General features: G+C 39.0%; 1 long non-coding RNA gene across 1 annotated transcript; it reads left to right on the top strand.

Annotated features, from left to right (window-relative positions):
* Positions 1 to 3,151: 3,151 nt before the first annotated feature.
* Positions 3,152 to 7,108, top strand: LOC123331034. Its single transcript, XR_006547472.2, has 2 exons — positions 3,152 to 3,464; positions 6,948 to 7,108. It is a non-coding gene; the product is annotated as an uncharacterized LOC123331034 (long non-coding RNA).
* The last annotated feature ends 11,442 nt before the right edge of the window (positions 7,109 to 18,550 follow it).

The raw sequence follows: 18,550 nt of genomic DNA, 5'->3' as shown, positions 1-18,550 counted from the left end.
TCTTTGGGGTGTTGATACCTCTGAGTGCTGTCCCATAAGGCTAGTTCTAGGAGTGCAGAAAGCAACTGGGTACTGGAGATGATTGCCGCTATCAGGGTGAAGAACCCTGTTCATCTGAGTTATAGGAATTCCCATTGAAACCACTTATGGGTATTTGTCCTGTGAATTGACATGTTAAAGGAATGTGTTAACTCCTTCCTGAACTTCATTGTTCAGTTTCTAAGAGCTTCATTGTCCTCATCCATAAAATGGGGCCAACAATCTTTACTCTTCTCATCTTGATGGTGTCTTTGGAACGTAAAAAGATATTAAAACACTTGGTCTGTGATCAGCGTGTGTGTGTGCTAAGTCGCTTCAGTAGTGTCTGACTCTTTGTGACCCAATGTACAATGGCCTGCCAGGCTCCTTTGTCCATGGGGATTCTCCAGACAAGAGTACTAGAATGGGATGCTATGCCCTTCTCCAGGTGGTCTTCCCAAACCAAGGGTCGTACTCGCATCTCTTATGTCTCCTGTATTGTCTGGCAGATTATTTACCAGTAACACCACCTGGGAAGCCCAGTCAGTGAACAGATACCACGTAAATTCGTGGTATTGTGATTGTTCTTTAAAAGTCTTACTTTACTTTAAATATGATATTGAAATAAAAGAAATCTAAGACAAAATTGAGTGCAGCACTTTCACAGCATCATCTTTCAGGATTTGAAAGAGCTCAACTGGAATTCCATCACCTCCACTAGCTTTGTTCGTAGTGATGCTTTCTAAGGCCCACTTGACTTCACATTCCAGGATGTCTGGCTCTAGGTCAGTGATCACCACCGTGATTATCTGGTTCGTGAAGATCTTTTTTGTACAGTTCTTCTGTGTATTCTTGCCACCTCTTCTTAATATCTTCTGCTTCTGTTAGGTCCATACCATTTTTGTCCTTTATCGAGCACATCTTTGCATGAAATGTTCCCTTGGTATCTCTAATTTTCTTGAAGAGATCTCTAGTCTTTCCCATTCTGTCGTTTTCCTCTATTTCTTTGCACTGACCACTGAGGAAGGCTTTCTTATCTCTTCTTGCTATTCTTTGGAACTCTTTATTCAGATGCTTATATCTTTCCTTTTCTACTTTGCTTTTCACTTCTCTTCTTTTCACAGCTATTTGTAAGGCCTCCCCAGACAGCCATTTTGCTTTTTTGCATTTCTTTTCCATGGGGATGATCTTGATCCCTGTCTCCTGTACAATGTCACGAATCTCAGTCCATAGTTCATCAGGCACTCTATCTATCAGCTCTAGGCCCTTAAATCTATTTCTCACTTCCACTGCATAATCATAAGGGATTTGATTTAGGTCATACCTGAATGGTCTAGTGGTTTTCCCTACTTTCTTCAATTTAAGTCTGAATTTGGTAATAAGGAGCTCATGATCTGAGCCACAGTCAGCTCCTGGTCTTGTTTTTGCTGACTGTATAGAGCTTCTCCATCTTTGCTGCAAAGAATATAATCAATCTGATTTCAGTGTTGACCATCTGGTGATGTCCATGTATAGAGTCTTCTCTTGTGTTGTTGGAAGAGGGTGTTTGCTATGACCACTGCATTTTCTTGGCAAAACTCTATTAGTCTTTCCCTGCTTCATTCCGTATTCCAAGGCCAAATTTGCCTGTTACTCCAGGTGTTTCTTGACTTCCTACTTTTGCATTCCAGTCCCCTGTAATGAAAAGGACATCTTTTTTGGGTGTCAATTCTAAAAGGTCTTGTAGGTCTTCATAGAACCATTCAACTTCAGCTTCTTCAGCATTACTGGTTGGGGCATAGACTTGGATTACTGTGATATTGAATGGTTTGCCTTGGAAATGAACAGAGATCATTCTGTCATTTTTGAGACTGCATCCAATCAGCAGTGGCCACAGGACTGGAAAAGGTCAGTTTTCATTCCAATCCCAAAGAAAGGCAATGCCAAAGAATGCTCAAACTACCACACAATTGCACTCATCTCACATGCTAGTAAAGTAATGCTCAAAATTCTCCAAGCCAGGCTTCAGCAATATGTGAACTGTGAACTTCCTGATGTTCAAGCTGGTTTTAGAAAAGGCAGAGGAACCAGAGATCAAATTGCCAACATCTGCTGGATCATGGAAAAAGCAAGTGAGTTCCAGAAAAACATCTATTTCTGCTTTATTGACTATGCCAAAGCCTTTGACTGTGTGGATCACAATAAACTGTGGAAAATTCTGAAAGAGATGGGAATACCAGACCACCTGACCTGCTTCTTGAGAAATCTGTATACAGGTCAGGAAACAACAGTTAGAACTGGACATGGAACAACAGACTGGTTCCAAATAGGAAAAGGAGTACGTCAAGGCTGTATACTGTCACCCTGCTTATTTAACTTCTATGCAGAGCACATCATGAGAAACGCTGGTCTGGAAGAAGCACAAGCTGGAACCAAGATTGCCAGGAGAAATATCAATAACCTCAGATATGCAGATGACACCACCCTTATGGCAGAAAGTGAAGAGGAACTAAAAAGCTTCTTGATGAAAGTGAAAGTGGAGAGTGAAAAAGTTGGCTTAAAGCTCAACATTCAGAAAACGAAGATCATGGCATCCGGTCCCATCACTTCATGGCAAATAGATGGGGAAACAGTGGAAACAGTGTCAGATTTTATTTTTTGGGGCTCTAAAATCACTGCAGATGGTGCTTGCATCCATGAAATTAAAAGGCGCTTACTCCTTGGAAGGAAAGTTATGACCAACCTAGATAGCATATTCAAAAGCAGAGACATTACTTTGCCAACAAAGGTCTGTCTAGTCAAGGCTATGGTTTTTCCTGTGGTCACGTATGGATGTGAGAGTTGGATTGTGAAGAAGGCTGAGCGCCGAAGAATTGATGCTTTTGAACTGTGGTGTTGGAGAAGACTCTTGAGAGTCCCTTGGACTGCAAGGAGATCCAACCAGTCCATTCTGAAGGAGATCAGCCCTGGGATTTCTTTGGAGGGAATGATACTGAGGCTGAAACTCCAGTACTTTGGCCACCTCATGCGAAGAGTTGACTCATTGGAAAAGACTCCGATGCTGGGAGGGATTGGGGGCAGGAAGAGAAGGGGACGACAAAGGATGAGATGGCTGGATGGCATCACTGACTCAATGGACTTGAGTCTGAGTGAACTCCTGGGAGTTGGTGATGGACAGGGAGGCCTGGCGTGCTGCGATTCATGGGGTCGCGAAGAGTCGGACACGACTGAGCGACTGAACTGAACTGAAGACAAAATTGCTTATACCCCCATCATATAATCAATTAAATAGTTTATTTTTCCTCATATACTCATTGTTTTATATATTTCCTAGTATTATCATCATTTTAAACTCAAAGCCTGGAAACTTTGTCTTTCAGGACACAAGTGAACTGTTTTTCTGTTTCTTTGAAACAGGTACAAATACATTTTTAAAGAACTAGATGTGGAGGAAGAAGGAAGCATTTGTAAGTAAAATCAGATTATTAACTAATAGTGTTAAGGATGTTTTACAGCTGCAGATCATAGCACTGAAAGGAAATATAGCTGTGTTTATAAAATTGTAAACAGAAATATAATTCCAGGCTGCCTGAGCCTTTTTCCTAATTATACTGCTTTTAAGCAGGTGAAAGTGAAAATATTTATAAAATAAGATACGGTTATGGCACCTGATGCAGAAATATGTTTATCCTTCATATTTTATATTTCTGCATTGAAATTGAGCACTTGGTTGGCAATAACATTAAGAAACAAATGTCATCAAACAATTCGAGGGAGGATTTTAAAGTTACCATTTCAAGTGTGTGGTTTTGAGAACTGACAATCCCTGCAAGTGTGGATGGGTTGTGTTCTTTGAATACCTAAGTGTTATTTGATGCCCCTTTGGTTTTTGGAGTTTCATTTAGTAAAGCACTTGTACACATTCAGTGAAATATCTGTTACCAAGGAATCTTTTTTCCCCAGCTCTCTTCTGATCAGAAGTGACAATGAATATCTTCTACATTTCCTAAAGAGGCACTGTGTTTTTTTTTTTTTTTTTTCTTTTTTTATTCTTCTTTTTTTTCCCTCAAAACATAGAGTACTGGCATGTTATCTTCTGTAGACCCCCAAGGTAAAAGTCTCTAACCCTTTCTAAACCATCACTAAAAGTGGGTGGCAATGGACTATTTTCCCCTTGGGATATTGTTGGAATAGGCTGTCTTTATGTGTATTATTTTCTTAGTCAATGAGCTTCGGAAGACAAAAAGCTATCAGTCTGATACTCAGTGACTTCCTTCAACACAAAAATACCCTGAGGGGATCCTCGGTGACTGGTAGAGTAGAAGGTATTGCTTCATGTTTAGATTTTTCCAATGAAAATGAATTGGAAAGCTAGAGGTATTGTGGCATACGGGCGTTCCAGGGGGAGTGACACGTTCAATTGGAAAAGGGAAATGTGAATTTGAAATAGCTATTTGGTCTTCCCACTCCAGTAGCAGAAAATGTTAAAATTGTATCTGGTCTGAAGCATTCACAGTTGCAATTGAATTTCAATAAAAGTGACTCTTACAGACCATGAAAGTGAAAGTGAAGTTGCTCAGTTGTGTCCAACTCTTTGCCACCCCTTGGACTGTAGCCTACCAGGCTCCTCCTCCATGGGATTCTCCAGGCAAGAGTACTGGAGTGGGTTGCCATTTCCTTCTCCAGGGGATCTTCCCGACCCAGGGATCGAACCCAGGTCTCCCGCATTGCAGGCAGACGCTTTAACCTCTGAGCCACCAGGGAAGCCCATAAATGTATGCAAAGTCGCCATTCCATTGGCCTTTTAATGAATCTGAAGGAATTGTAGATCCCTAGAAGGTGTGTGTGTGTGTGTGTGCATGTGTGTACATATATATGTGTACATGTACACTCACGTTTTTTTTTCCCCTCCCAAGGGAATGATCCTGAAAAAGGGGGGGTCATTATTCTGTTTGTATATATGCCCTTGGGATGTCAGTGAAGTATGTTTTTTTAATCCTCACCCCCCCAACTTTTTAAAAATGGCTTTACAAAGTCAAAAGTGGTCCCTAATATGGTTTCACTGACAGTATGTAAGGTACAAAAAGCTGTCACAGCATCAATCAAATGTCAGCTCTATAGAAACTTTAACCATGATACTGAAAATTTACCCATTAATGCTCAGGAGTTTCTGTTTGGGGAAGCACTTCAGGTCTTAGGGCATTTCCTATGGCTCCAATTCACTGCAACAGAGATTACGGAGGAAGACTTGTGTTTGGGTCAATTTCCCATTGTACTATAGCCTACATCTGGGGAACATGTAAGAGAAGAAAGAACATAAAAAGGCTTTTAATAGCCTGAAGGTAATCTTATCAGGGAAAACAATGTATATTTATATGCTTGTGATTTTTTAAAAAAAATCTTGTGACATTTTTTATTGTGGTAAAATGTCAGTTTTAGCCTCTGATTGTAAGTCGTGCTGCTATTATTAACTTTGGCTTCAGTTTTGGTTCTTGGAGAGGGAGCACCCCAAAATGGGGGTATTCACACCAAAGAAAAAAAGGGTGTTCAAATATAGGCTGGAGGAAGCAATGTGTTGGAGAGACTATATCCAAATGTTAGGGCTCACACATGAGCCAGGATGGTGCCTTAGGACAGGCATGAGATAATAGAAAGTAAGAGCCATGGACTCATCAGATCAATTGATGAAATCCATTGATTAATATTTTTGTTGAAGTATAGTTGATTTACAGTGTTGTGCCTATCTCTGCTGTATATCAAAGTGACTCATTTATACACATACTGTATATATTCTTTTTTGATAGTCTTTTCCATTATGGTTTATCACAGGATATTGAGTGTGGTTCCTATGCTGTACAGTGAGACCTTGTTATTTATCCATTCTAAATGTAATTGCATGTAATCACCCCAAACTCTCAGTCTATCATTCTCCCTTCCCCCTGCCCCCTTGGCAACCACAAGTCTGAAAAATGAACCTATCTATAAAGCAGAAACAGACTCATAGTCATTGGTTAATCTTTAAAGCTTTATTTTTAGTACTCAGATACATTCTATTTTACATTAACTTTCTTTTCTCTCAGAAAGATGCTGTGCTACATATCAGAATCTATAACTTCCGACATGTCACCTCTTTGGGTCTCTTTTTCCTTATTTATAAAGGATAAAGTTTCAAGGACCTCTAAGGGTCTTTCAGCATTGACTTTATGACTCTGAGGTATGGGGTTTAGTCCTCTGGGTTGTGAAATTCCTTACCTTGATGCTGAGCCCCAGAGGGGTTGATGGCTTGAGGAAGGAAGCTTTTTTCAGAAGATAATGTTAGCACATTAGAATTGGACAATAATGTAAGATCGAATCCCCATTCCTCTTCTTGTTGAGACAGGCCCTGGTGATCCATCTTTTGCCTCTGTCACCCTAATTTAGGTCATTCCTATTGTGAGGTTTCTCAAATAGTACCTGTCTGGGTATAAAATTTATGTTGAAGGAACATTAATGCAAGCTCTTAATAAGATGAAAAACTTAACAGTATGCTGTTATCTGAGGATGATATATTTTATATACTCAAGACATGTTTAATTAGCTTTGTAAGAGTCAAATTGGTCTGGACAGTAATGAAGCTTTCTTTTTATTCCTTTATCCCATATTCTGTTATAGTGACAGGCAAGTTATTCAAGAAATCACATTTCAAATTTGGTGTATTTGTAAATCTCTCTCTATGTTCCTGCAAAACTAATCAGTTTTGAAAATTCATTTCTTGCTCAGGATAGAATGCAGGAGAGTACTTATTTAGAGTGACACAGTGGAATAAAGAACAGAGCTAATAGGCGTTAGAGCTCTTCAAATATTGAACATGTAATTTTTTTGAAACATAGTTACTAAATATTTGATAAGCATTTACATCTGAGTAGCACTCAAGGGTTTTATAACCTTTGATATGCACTCCCATTTTGCAGATGAGGACACTGGCCAGACTGCCAAAGCTTCAAGTACTGGAGCCAAGATTCAAAATAAATCTTTTGCCCCAAATCTCTGCCTCCTTCCAAACAGAAAGATCCAAGTTTAATGTGTGATGGCTGTTCCTCTATTTAATGAATAAAAGAAAAGATTGAATCTACTAATCCAGTGGTTCCTTTGAATTTCAGGGGTCAGGTGGGGATTTGTCTCTGGTGGGTTCCACCCCTTCAGAGCCCAGGAAGAAATTTAATGATCCTCATGATGATGTTGAATTTTATCCACAATCACTGAAGGGTTTTCATGCTTGCGATCTCATTCATCTCTCAGCACGCCTTTGAGTAGGTGGGTTGGACATTTTGACCCATGTGTGTCATGCATTTATCTATGGCTGCACTGGCTCTTAGTTGCAGCACCCTGGGTTTTCACTGTGGTGCATAGGCTTAGTGGCCACGTGGTTTGCGGGATCTTAGTTTCCCAACCAGGGATCAAACCTGAATCCCCTGCCTTGGAAGGCAGATTCCCAACCACTGGACCACCTCCCTGTATTTTTGAGAGATTTTTACCGCAGGTTGCACACAGGGTCAGTACTGATGCAAGGCCAGGAAAATGCTGCTCCCAGCCTCCAACTAGTGCCACCAGAAATTTTGTCAGAAATTTCAAGAAGTGGTATTTTGATAGAGACACGAGTAACGAATGAAGCCCAAAAGAGAAGATCCCATCAAAAGTGACAAAAGTGGAAGGATGTAGGTCATTATCTATTCTAATGTATTTTTTAAAAAGGAAGGGGGCAATTTAGAAATCTTCTGAAGAATGAAGATCTTAGCAAGAGCAGTTATTTCTTTTGATAAAGACAGGTCTTTTGGTTGAGATTTTGATGTCTAAATTCTTGGAAAATGTCTGATTTTTTTTTTGTTTGAAAGAACGATAGGAGGTAAAATAAGGGGAAATTTTTCTACAATGTCTGATTCTGTTTTTCAAACATTGAAACTTGCTAAGTTGTTAACAAGGAAGACTAATTGTGATGTCATGCATTGCTTTATTCAGAAAAACACTACTGAGTGTTTGCAGTATATATAGAGAATTGGCATTTCTTTATAATTTAGGTAAATGATACACCTAAACTCCTGTGCTTATCTGTTTTTACTGAGTCCATTTCGTGGGTGTGAACATTTTGAAAACAGAGTAATAAGCAGTAGATTTGGGTCTTTGTCTAGCAGCCAAGGAAGATAGAACAACAATCTAGTTAATTTTTTTGAATCTGTTTTATGGAACTTTTACTTTTGTTAAGCTTATTTTTTTATTCTACAGTCATTGAGCACTTCTTCATGTAAATGTATTCTCATAAAAACTGAATTACAATGCAGGAGAATAATGGTATCAAACCACATATCACTGTGGCTATCTGGAAGTGTGGTACAGAAAGATTGAAGTTTCATCTCAACTTGCCAGACAAAAATCCCATGATATCGTCCACGGCTTCAGGCAGCAGGGGAGTGTGGTAGCACAGGAGTCAGATTATACATTCAAGAAAATACAGGCGGCAATCGTGTGATTGTATGCTTCTGAATCACAGGAGTTGTACATAGACAAAGGAGTTGTATATACAAAGAGAGGAGTTTAGGAGAACAGTATCCCTAGTGGGACAGAATGCTCTATAGGAATTAGTGGAGCTGGAAGAATAAGTACTTTTGAGGGGGCAGGAGGGGTAGCAATCTTTAGTGAAGAAAATTATAATAATACAATATGACAATTAGGAATGCCTAAGGGAAGTTCCTTAACCAAAGGAGCTAAAGCTGAGCTTATTTTGGAAGAGCATGGAAATAATTTGGAGATGTAGCTAATAATTCTAGCTACCAATCAGTGAGCACTTTGTGCCTAATTTTGCTCAGCGCTTTGCATGCCTTGCCTCTAATTATCACCATGATCTGGCAAGGAGACACCGTTAACTCTATTTTGTAGATGAAAAGTGTAAGTCTCAGAGAGGTGAAATCACTCAAGTCGCACAGCTAGTAAGTAGTAGAGTGAGATTTGAAGCCAAATCTCTTTGATTCTAGAGTCCACACTCATACCCAACAAAGTTTGTTTTTTTTTCAATTGTCCTGGGTAGGATGAAGCCAGACTTTGTAGTGTTTTAAGTGACAGATGTTCAAGCTGGCTTTAGAAAAGGCAGAGGAACCAGAGATCAAAGTGCCAACATCCACTGGATCATTGAAAAAGCAAGAGAGTTCCAGAAAAATATCTATTTCTGCTTTATTGACTATGCCAAAGCCTTTGACTGTGTGGATCACAATAAACTGGAAAATTCTGAAGGAGATGGGAATACCAGACCACCTGACCTGCCTCTTGAGAAACCTATATGCAGGTCAGGAAGCAACAGTTAGAACTAGACATGGAACAACAGACTGGTTCCAAATAGGAAAAGGAGTACGTCAAGGCTGTATACTGTCACCCTGCTTATTTAACTTCTATGCAGAGCACATCATGAGAAACGTGGGACTGGAAGAAACACGAGCTGGAATCAAGATTGCCAGGAGAAATATCAATAACCTCAGATATGCAGATGACAACACCCTTATGGCAGAAAGTGAAGAGGAACTGAAAAGCCTCTTGATGAAAGTGAAAGAGGAGAGTGAAAAAGTTGGCTTAAAGCTCAACATTCAGAAAACGAAGATCATGGCATCTGGTCCCATCACTTCATGGCAAATAGATGGGGAAACAGTGGCTGACTTTATTTTTGGGGGCTCCAAAATCACTGCAGATGATTATTGCAGCCATGAAATTAAAAGACGCTTACGCCTTGGAAGAAAAGTTATGACCAACCTAGATAGCATATTCAAAAGCAGAGACATTACTTTGCCAACAAAAGTCCGTCTAGTCAAGGCTATGGTTTTTCCAGTGGTCATGTATGGATGTGAGAGTTGGACTGTGAAGAAAGCTGAGTGCTGAAGAATTGATGCTTTTGAAGTGTGGTGCTGGAGAAGACTCTTGAGAGTCCCTTGAACTGCAAGGAGATCCAACCAGTCCATTCTAAAGGAGATCAGCCCTGGGTGTTCTTTGGAAGGAATGATGCTAAAGCTGAGACTGCAATACTTTGGCCACCTCATGCGAAGAGTTGACTCATTGGAAAAGACTCTGATGCTGGGAGGGATTGGGGGCAGGAGGAGAAGGGGACAACAGAGGATGAGATGGCTGGATGGCATCACCGACTCGATGGACATGCGTTTGAGTGAAATCCAGGAGTTGGTGATGGACAGGGAGGCCTGGCGTGCTGCAATTCATGGGTTGCAAAGAGTCGGACACGACTAAGCAACTGAACTGAACTGAAGTGACAGATTATAAGATTTAATTTTTCTTAAATTTGACATTTCAGGTATTTCACCGTTTTCCAGGATACTAGTCCAAAGATTTTTAGCAAATTTACCAAGTTGTGCAGCCATCACTGTAAATGAGGTTTAGAAGATTTTTTAGCATCCCTACTGTTAATCTATCTCACACCCTGCTCCTCCTCTCATCCCTATAGACCACTAATCTGCTTTCTGTTTTTATAGTTTTGTCTTTTCTGAGCACTTCATTTAAGTGGAACCATGTAATTTAATCATATAATCACATAATGTGTGGCCTTTTGTAGCAGATTTCTTTTTTTTTTAATTTTTAAAATTTTTAATTGAAATATAGTTTATTTACAATATTTCAGGTATGCAGCAAAATGATTTATGAATACAGATGTACACAGACATATATGCAAATATATTGTTTTTCAGAATATTTTCTCTTATAGGTCATTACAAGACATTGAATAATCTTGTAGTTTCCTGTGCTACACAGCACAGCACAGCATAGTTTCCTGTGCTACACAGTAGATCCTTGTTGGTTATCTATTTTATATAGCAGGGTGTATCTGTTAACCCCAAATTCCATATTTATCCCTCCCCACCCTTTTCCCTTTGGTAATCATACATTTATTTTCTATGTCTGTGAGTCTATTTCTGTTTTGTAAATGAGTTCATTAGTATCATTTTTTTTGAGATTCCACATATAAGTGATACCATATTTATCTTTGTCTGATTTATTTCACTTAATCTCTAGTTCTACCCATGTTGCTACAAATGGCATTATTTCATTCTTTTTTATGGTTGGGTAGTATTCCATTGTGTGTGTGTGTGTGTGTGTGTGTGTGTGTGTGTATACCACACCCTTTTTATCCATTCATCTGCTGATGGTCATTTAATTTGCTTCCATGTCTTGGCTATTGTAAATAGTGCTTGTGTGAACATTGTGGTGCATGTATCTTTTTTAATTAGAGTTTTCTCTGAATATAGCCTAGGAGTGGGATTGCTGGATCATACAGTAACTCTATTTTCAGTTTTTTAAAGAACCTTCATACTGTTCTCCATAGTGGTTTTACCAATTTACATGTCCACCAATGCATAGGAGAGTTCCTTTTTCTCCTCCCTCTCTCTAGCATTTATTATCTGTAGACTTTTTTTTTTGGAAGACCAACAAATCTTTTTAATTTATTTATTTGTTTTTAATTTTATTTTATTTTTAAACTTTACATTAGTGTATTAGTTTTGCCAAATATTGAAATGAATCCGCCACAGGTATACATGCGTTCCCCATCCCGAACCCTCCTCCCTCCTCCCTCCCCATACCATCCCTCTGGGTCGTCCCAGTGCACCAGCCCCAAGCATCCAGTATCGTGCATCGAACCTGGACTGGTGACTCGTTTCATACATGATATTATACATGTTTCAATGCCATTCTCCCAAATCTTCCCACCCTCTCCCTCTCCCACAGAGTCCATAAGACGGTTCTGTACATCAGTGTCTTTTTTGCTGTCTCGTACACAGGGTTGTTGTTACCATCTTTCTAAATTCCATATATATGCGTTAGTATACTGTATTGGTGTTTTTCTTTCTGGCTTACTTCACTCTGTATAATAGGCTCCAGTTTCATCCACCTCATTAGAACTGATTCACATGTATTCTTTTTAATGGCTGAGTAATACTCCATTGTGTATATGTACCACCGATTTCTTATCCATTCATCTGCTGATGGGCATCTAGGTTGCTTCCATGTCCTGGCTATTAGAAACAGTGCTGCGATGAACATTGGGGTACACGTGTCTCTTTCCCTTCTGGTTTCCTCAGTGTGTATGCCCAGCAGTGGGATTGCTGGATCATAAGGCAGTTCTATTTCCAGTTTTTTAAGGAATCTCCACACTGTTCTCCATAGCGGCTGTACTAGTTTGCATTCCCACCAACAGTGTAAGAGGGTTCCCTTTTCTCCACACCCTCTCCAGCATTTATTGCTTGTAGACTTTTGGATTGCAGCCATTCTGACTGGCGTGAAATGGTACCTCATAGTGGTTTTGATTTGCATTTCTCTGATAATGAGTGATGTTGAGCATCTTTTCATGTGTTTGTTAGCCTTCTGTATGTCTTCTTTGGAGAAATGTCTATTTAGTTCTTTGGCCCATTTTTTGATTGGGTCATTTATTTTTCTGGAATTGAGCTGTAGGAGTTGCTTGTATATTTTTGAGATTATTTGTTTGTCAGTTGCTTCATTTGCTATTATTTTCTCCCATTCCGAAGGCTGCCTTTTCACCTTGCTAATAGTTTCCTTTGTTGTGCAGAAGCTTTTAAGTTTAATTAGGTCCCATTTGGGGTTTTTTTTTTGCCTTTATTTCCAATATTCTGGGAGGTGGGTCATAGAGGATCCTGCTGTGATGTATGTCAGAGAGTGTTTTGCCTATGTTCTCCTCTAGGAGTTTTATAGTTTCTAGTCTTACGTTTAGATCTTTAATCCATTTTGAGTTTATTTTTGTGTATGGTGTTAGAAAGTGTTCTAGTTTCATTCTTTTACAAGTGGTTGACCAAATTTCCCAGCACCACTTGTTAAAGAGATTGTCTTTAATCCATTGTATATTCTTGCTTCCTTTGTCAAAGATAAGGTGTCCATATGTGTGTGGATTTATCTCTGGGCTTTCTATTTTGTTCCATTGATCTATATTTCTGTCTTTGTGCCAGTACCATACTGTCTTGATTGAGCATAATTTTTTTGTTGTTTTGTCCATGTTGTGAAATGTGTCCATAGCTCATTCCTTTCTATTGCTGATTAATTGTCCATCATAAGGGCAAGCCACATTGTACTCATGGAATCAGCCACCAGTTGATGAACACATATATTTACAAATTTTGGTGATTAGGAATAATGCTGCTAAGAACTTTCATGTATAAGCTTTTGTGTGGATATACATTATTTTCATTTCCTTGGATATATACCTAGGAGTGGAATTGCTGGCTTATTTGGTAACTCTGTTTACCATTTTGAGGAACTTCTAAACTGTTTTCCATAGTGACTGTACCATTTTACATTTATGTCAGCAGTGTATGCAGGTTCCAGTTTCTCCACATTTACCCCAGTATTATTGTCTTTTTTTATTATTATGGCCATTCTAGTGTGTAGAAAATTCTAGTGAATACAGTATCACATTATGATTTCTATTTGTGCTTTCCTAATGAATAATAATGCTGAGCATTTTTAATATGCTTATTATCCATCTTCTTTGATAAAATGTCTATTTAAATCTTTTGGCCATTTTTGATAGAGTTGTTTGTCTTATGTTTGAGTGCAAGAGTTCTTTGTATGTTCTCGATATAAGTCCTTGGTCAGATAAATGCTTTGCAAATATTTTATCTCAGTCTGTTGCTTGTCTTTTCATTTTCTTGATGAAATCTCATGAAACACAAATATTTTGAATTTTGGAAGTACAATTTATCATTATTTTTACATGGAACATGTTTCTGATGTCATATCTAAGAATATTTTGCCTAAGTCAAAGTGTTGAAGTTTTTTTCTTTTATATGTTATGAAATAAAGGTCTGCTATGTTTCTGTTTTTTTTTTTTTTTTTTGATAGGTGGGTAGTTTATTGTATTAGCACCATTTGTTAAAAAGGCTATTATTTCTCCAGTGTACTTGCTTGGTAATTTGGTGAATGCTAACTGAAAATATAAGGATTCATTTTTGGATGCAACTCTGTTACTTTGACCCATATGTCCATCCTTATGTCAGTTTCACCCTATCTTGATAGCTGTAGTAATCAAGTTAAAGTGACGTTTCAAACTTATGAAGTGAAAGTCTTCCGACTTTATTGTTTTGTTTTTTTTTTTTTCAAAATTGCTTTGGCTGTTCTAGATTTTTCTCACTTCATTATAGATTTTAGCATCAGCTTGTTGATTCTGGAAATCTGATGAAAATTTGAAAGTGATTGCACTGAATTCACAGATCACTTTGGGAATAATTGCCATCTTAACAGTATTGAGTATCCTAGTCCATGAACATGAAATGTCTTTCCATTTATTTAGGTTTTCTTTTATTTCTCTCACCAATCTTGTGTAATTTTCAGTGTATAGCTGCGGAACATTTTTGTTAAGTTTATTCCCAAGCATGTTATTTTTGATACTATTGTGAAAGTGAAGTGAAGTCACTCAGTCGTGTCCGACTCTGCAATCCCGTGGACTCTATTATCCCCCAGACTGCTCCATCCATGGGATTCTCCAGGCAAGAATACTGGACTGGATTGCCATTTCCTTCTCCAGGGAATCTTCCCGACCCAGGGATCAAATCCAGGCCTCCCGCATTGCAGGCAGATGCTTTACCCTCTGAGCCACCAGGGTCTCATAAAGATATTTGCTAATTTATGTATAGTCCATGAAATTCTCCAGGCCAAAATACTGGAGTGGGTAGCCTTTTCCTTCTCCAGGGGATCTTCCTAACCCAAGGATTGAACCCAGATCTCCAGCATTGCAGGCAGATTCTTTCTATTCAGTTCAGTTCAGTCGCCTAGTCGTGTCCGACTCTTCGTGATCCCATGAATCGCAGCACACCAGGCCTCCCTGTCCATCACCAACTCCTGGAGTTCACCCAGATTCACGTCTGTCGAGTCAGTGATGCCATCCAGCCATCTCATCCTCTGTCGTCCCCTTCTCCTCCTGCCCCCAATCCCTCCCAGCATCAGAGTCTTTTCCAATGAGTCAACTCTTCGCATGAGGTGGCCAAAGTACTGGAGTTTCAGCTTTAGCATCATTCCTTCCAAAGAAATCCCAGGGCTGATCTCCTTCAGAATGCACTGGTTGGATCTCCTTGCAGTCCAAGGGACTCTCAAGAGTCTTCTCCAACACCACAGTTCAAAGCCATCAATTCTTCGGCGTTCAGCCTTCTTCACAGTCCAACTCTCACATCCATACGTGACCACAGGAAAAACCATAGCCTTGACTAGATGGACCTTTGTTGGCAAAGTAATGTCTCTGCTTTTGAATATGCTATCTATGTTGGTCATAACTTTCCTTCCAAGGAGTAAGCACCTTTTAATTTCATGGATGCAAGCACCATCTGCAGTGATTTTGGAGCCCCCCAAAATTAAATCTGACACTGTTTCCATTGTTTCCCCATCTATTTGCCCATGAAGTGATGGGACCAGATGCCATGATCTTTGTTTTCTGAATGTTGAGCTTTAAGCCAACTTTTTCACTCTCCACTTTCACTTTCATCAAGAGGCTTTTTAGTTCCTCTTCACTTTCTGCCATAAGGGTGGTGTCATCTGCATATCAGAAGTTATTGATATTTCTCCCGGCAATCTTGATTCCAGCTTGTGTTTCTTCCAGTCCAGCGTTTCTCATGATGTACTCTGCATAGAAGTTAAATAAGCAGGGTGACAATATACAGCCTTGACGTACTCCTTTTCCTATTTGGAACCAGTCTGTTGTTCCATGTCCAGTTCTAACTTTTGCTTCCTGACCTGCATACAGATTTGTCAAGAGGCAGGTCAGGTGGTCTGGTATTCCCATCTCCTTCAGAATTTTCCAGTTTATTGTGATCCACACAGTCAAAGGCTTTGGCATAGTCAATAAAGCAGAAATAGATGTTTTTCTGGAACTCTCTTGCTTTTTCCATGATCCAGCGGATGTTGGCAATTTGATCTCTGGTTCCTCTGCCTTTTCTAAAACCAGCTTGAACATCAGGAAGTTCACGGTTCACATATTGCTAAAGCCTGGCTTGGAGAATTTTGAGCATTACTTTACTAGCGTGTGAGATGAGTGCAATTGTGTGGTAGTTTGAGCATTCTTTGGCATTGCCTTTCTTTGGGATTGGAATGAAAACTGACCTTTTCCAGTCCTGTGGCCACTGCTGAGTTTTCCAAATTTGCTGACATATTGAGTGCAGCACTTTCACAGCATCATCTTTCAGGATTTTAAAGAGCTCAACTGGAATTCCATCACCTCCACTAGCTTTGTTCGTAGTGATGTTTTCTAAGGCCCACTTGACTTCACATTCCAGGATGTCTGGCTCTAGGTCAGTCATTACACCATCGTGATTATCTGGGTCATGAAGATCTTTTTTGTACAGTTCTTCTGTGTATTCTTGCCACCTCTTCTTAATATCTTCTGCTTCTGTTAGGTCCATACCATTTCTGTCCTTTATTGAGCCCATCTTTGCATGAAGTGTTCCCTTGGTATCTCTAATTTTCTTGAAGAGATCTCTAGTCTTTCCCATTCTGTTGTTTTCCTCTATTTCTTTGCATTGATCACTGAGGAAGGCTTTCTTATCTCTCCTTGCTATTCTTTGGAACTCTGCATTCAGATGCTTGTATCTTTCCTTTTCTCCTTTGCTTTTCACTTCTCTTCTTTTCACAGCTATTTGTAAGGCCTCCCCAGACAGCCATTTTGCTTTTTTGCATTTCTTTTCAATGGGGATGGTCTTGATCCCTGTCTCCTGTACAATGTCACGAACCTCAGTCCATAGTTTATCAGGCACTCTATCTATCAGCTCTAGGCCCTTAAATCTATTTCTCACTTCCACTGTATAATCATTAGGGATTTGATTTAGGTCATACCTGAATGGTCTAGTGGTTTTCCCTACTTTATTCGATTTAAGTCTGAATATTCTTGCCTGGAGAATCCCATGGACAAGAGAAGCCTGGTAGGTACAGTCCACAGGATTGCAAAGAGTCGGACACGACTGAGCGACTTCTTTCCAATATAGAAGACTTTAATTTCTCTTTCTTAACTGAATTGTTAAGAAATTCCCTGGTAGCTCAGCTGGTAAAGAATCCACCTGCAATACAGGAGACCCTGGTTGAATTCCTGGGTCAGGAAGATCCACTGGAGAAGGGATAGTCTATCCACTCTAGTATTCTTCGGCTTCTCTGGTGGCTCAGATGGTAGAGAATCCACCTGCAATGTGGGAGACCTGGATTCCATCCCCAGGTTGAGAAGAACCCCCAGAGAAGGGATTGGCTGCCCACTCCAAGTTCTGTCCTGGAGAATTCCATGGACAGGGGAGCCTGGCAGGCTACATGTCCATGGGGTCGCAAAGAGTCAGACACGACTGAGCGACTTTGACTTTCACAGAACTTCTAGTACAACACTGAAAAGAAGTGATGAGAAAGCAATTACACCTTGTTTCCAATCTTAGGACAGTTCCTTCATTCGTTCACAATTAGGCATGATATTCATTGTACGTTTTTCATAGATGCCTTTTATCATGTTAAGGAAGTTCCCTTTTATTCCAAACTTGTCAAAATTGGCTGTGGCAATTTAAAAAGTGGCAATTTTCTTTTCTAATCTTTAACATGAAATTTTTACCTAGAGCAAATTAGTACATTCTAGATCATTAAGGTTCAAAGTTTGTACAATAAATGTCTTAACAGATCTTTTCTTCCTTTTCCTTCAGAGAAAGAGAATACTGGAAATAAGTAAGGCTAGAAATTGTTGTATTTTATGGATATATTTTGCTTTAGTTGATCTCTGAACTAGACTTATCTTCTATATAATCCCTGTCCAACAGAAATACAGGGTAAGCCTTAAATGTGAACTATATATGTAACTAAAATTTTCTAGTAGTTCCATGAGAAATGTAAAAAAATACAGGTAAAATTAGTTTTAATAATATATTTTATTTAACCCATCATATCCAAAATATTATCAAATCTACATGTCATCCACATGAACATTCTCTCTTTTTTTTTTGTATTTAGTCTTTGAAACCTGAGGTGTATTTTATACTTACAACATATCTCAACTTGGAATAGTCACATTTCAAGTGCTCTGTAGTTACAGGTGGCTATTGCCTACTGTGTTGGAGATTACAGTTCTATATCCTTACATATAAAACTGTAGTTATCTAGTAAATATTAAATAGGCATATTGGTGGAAACATGATTATTTACTACACAGTAATAGGTATAGAATATGTAGTTGTTAATTTTTGTATTTAAATAACACTTGAGCAGAATGCTAGCATCTTCTAATATTGACAAATAATCTTGTGATATGTTATACCTGAAAATAAAGGTCATGCCTTAATGCAAGATTTTCAAAATGCATTTGAGTCTGTATTTTCACAGCCTTTGGACATGGAGAGTTATATACTGTCTTTTGAACAATATAAATATAGTAAAATGCCTATAAGAACATGGTGACTAAGAGATTAAGCTGGGAAAAATATGGCCAGTGTTCTCCCTTCAATTTCCTCTAAAGGAAACTGGATTTTCTCCTACTTGGAGATCTATATCTCTTGGATATTTGGTCAACAAAATG

This window comes from Bubalus bubalis, chromosome 21, assembly GCF_019923935.1.
Source record: "Bubalus bubalis isolate 160015118507 breed Murrah chromosome 21, NDDB_SH_1, whole genome shotgun sequence".
NCBI lineage: Eukaryota > Metazoa > Chordata > Mammalia > Artiodactyla > Bovidae > Bubalus > Bubalus bubalis.
This window is presented reverse-complemented; position numbering and strand designations above follow the sequence as displayed.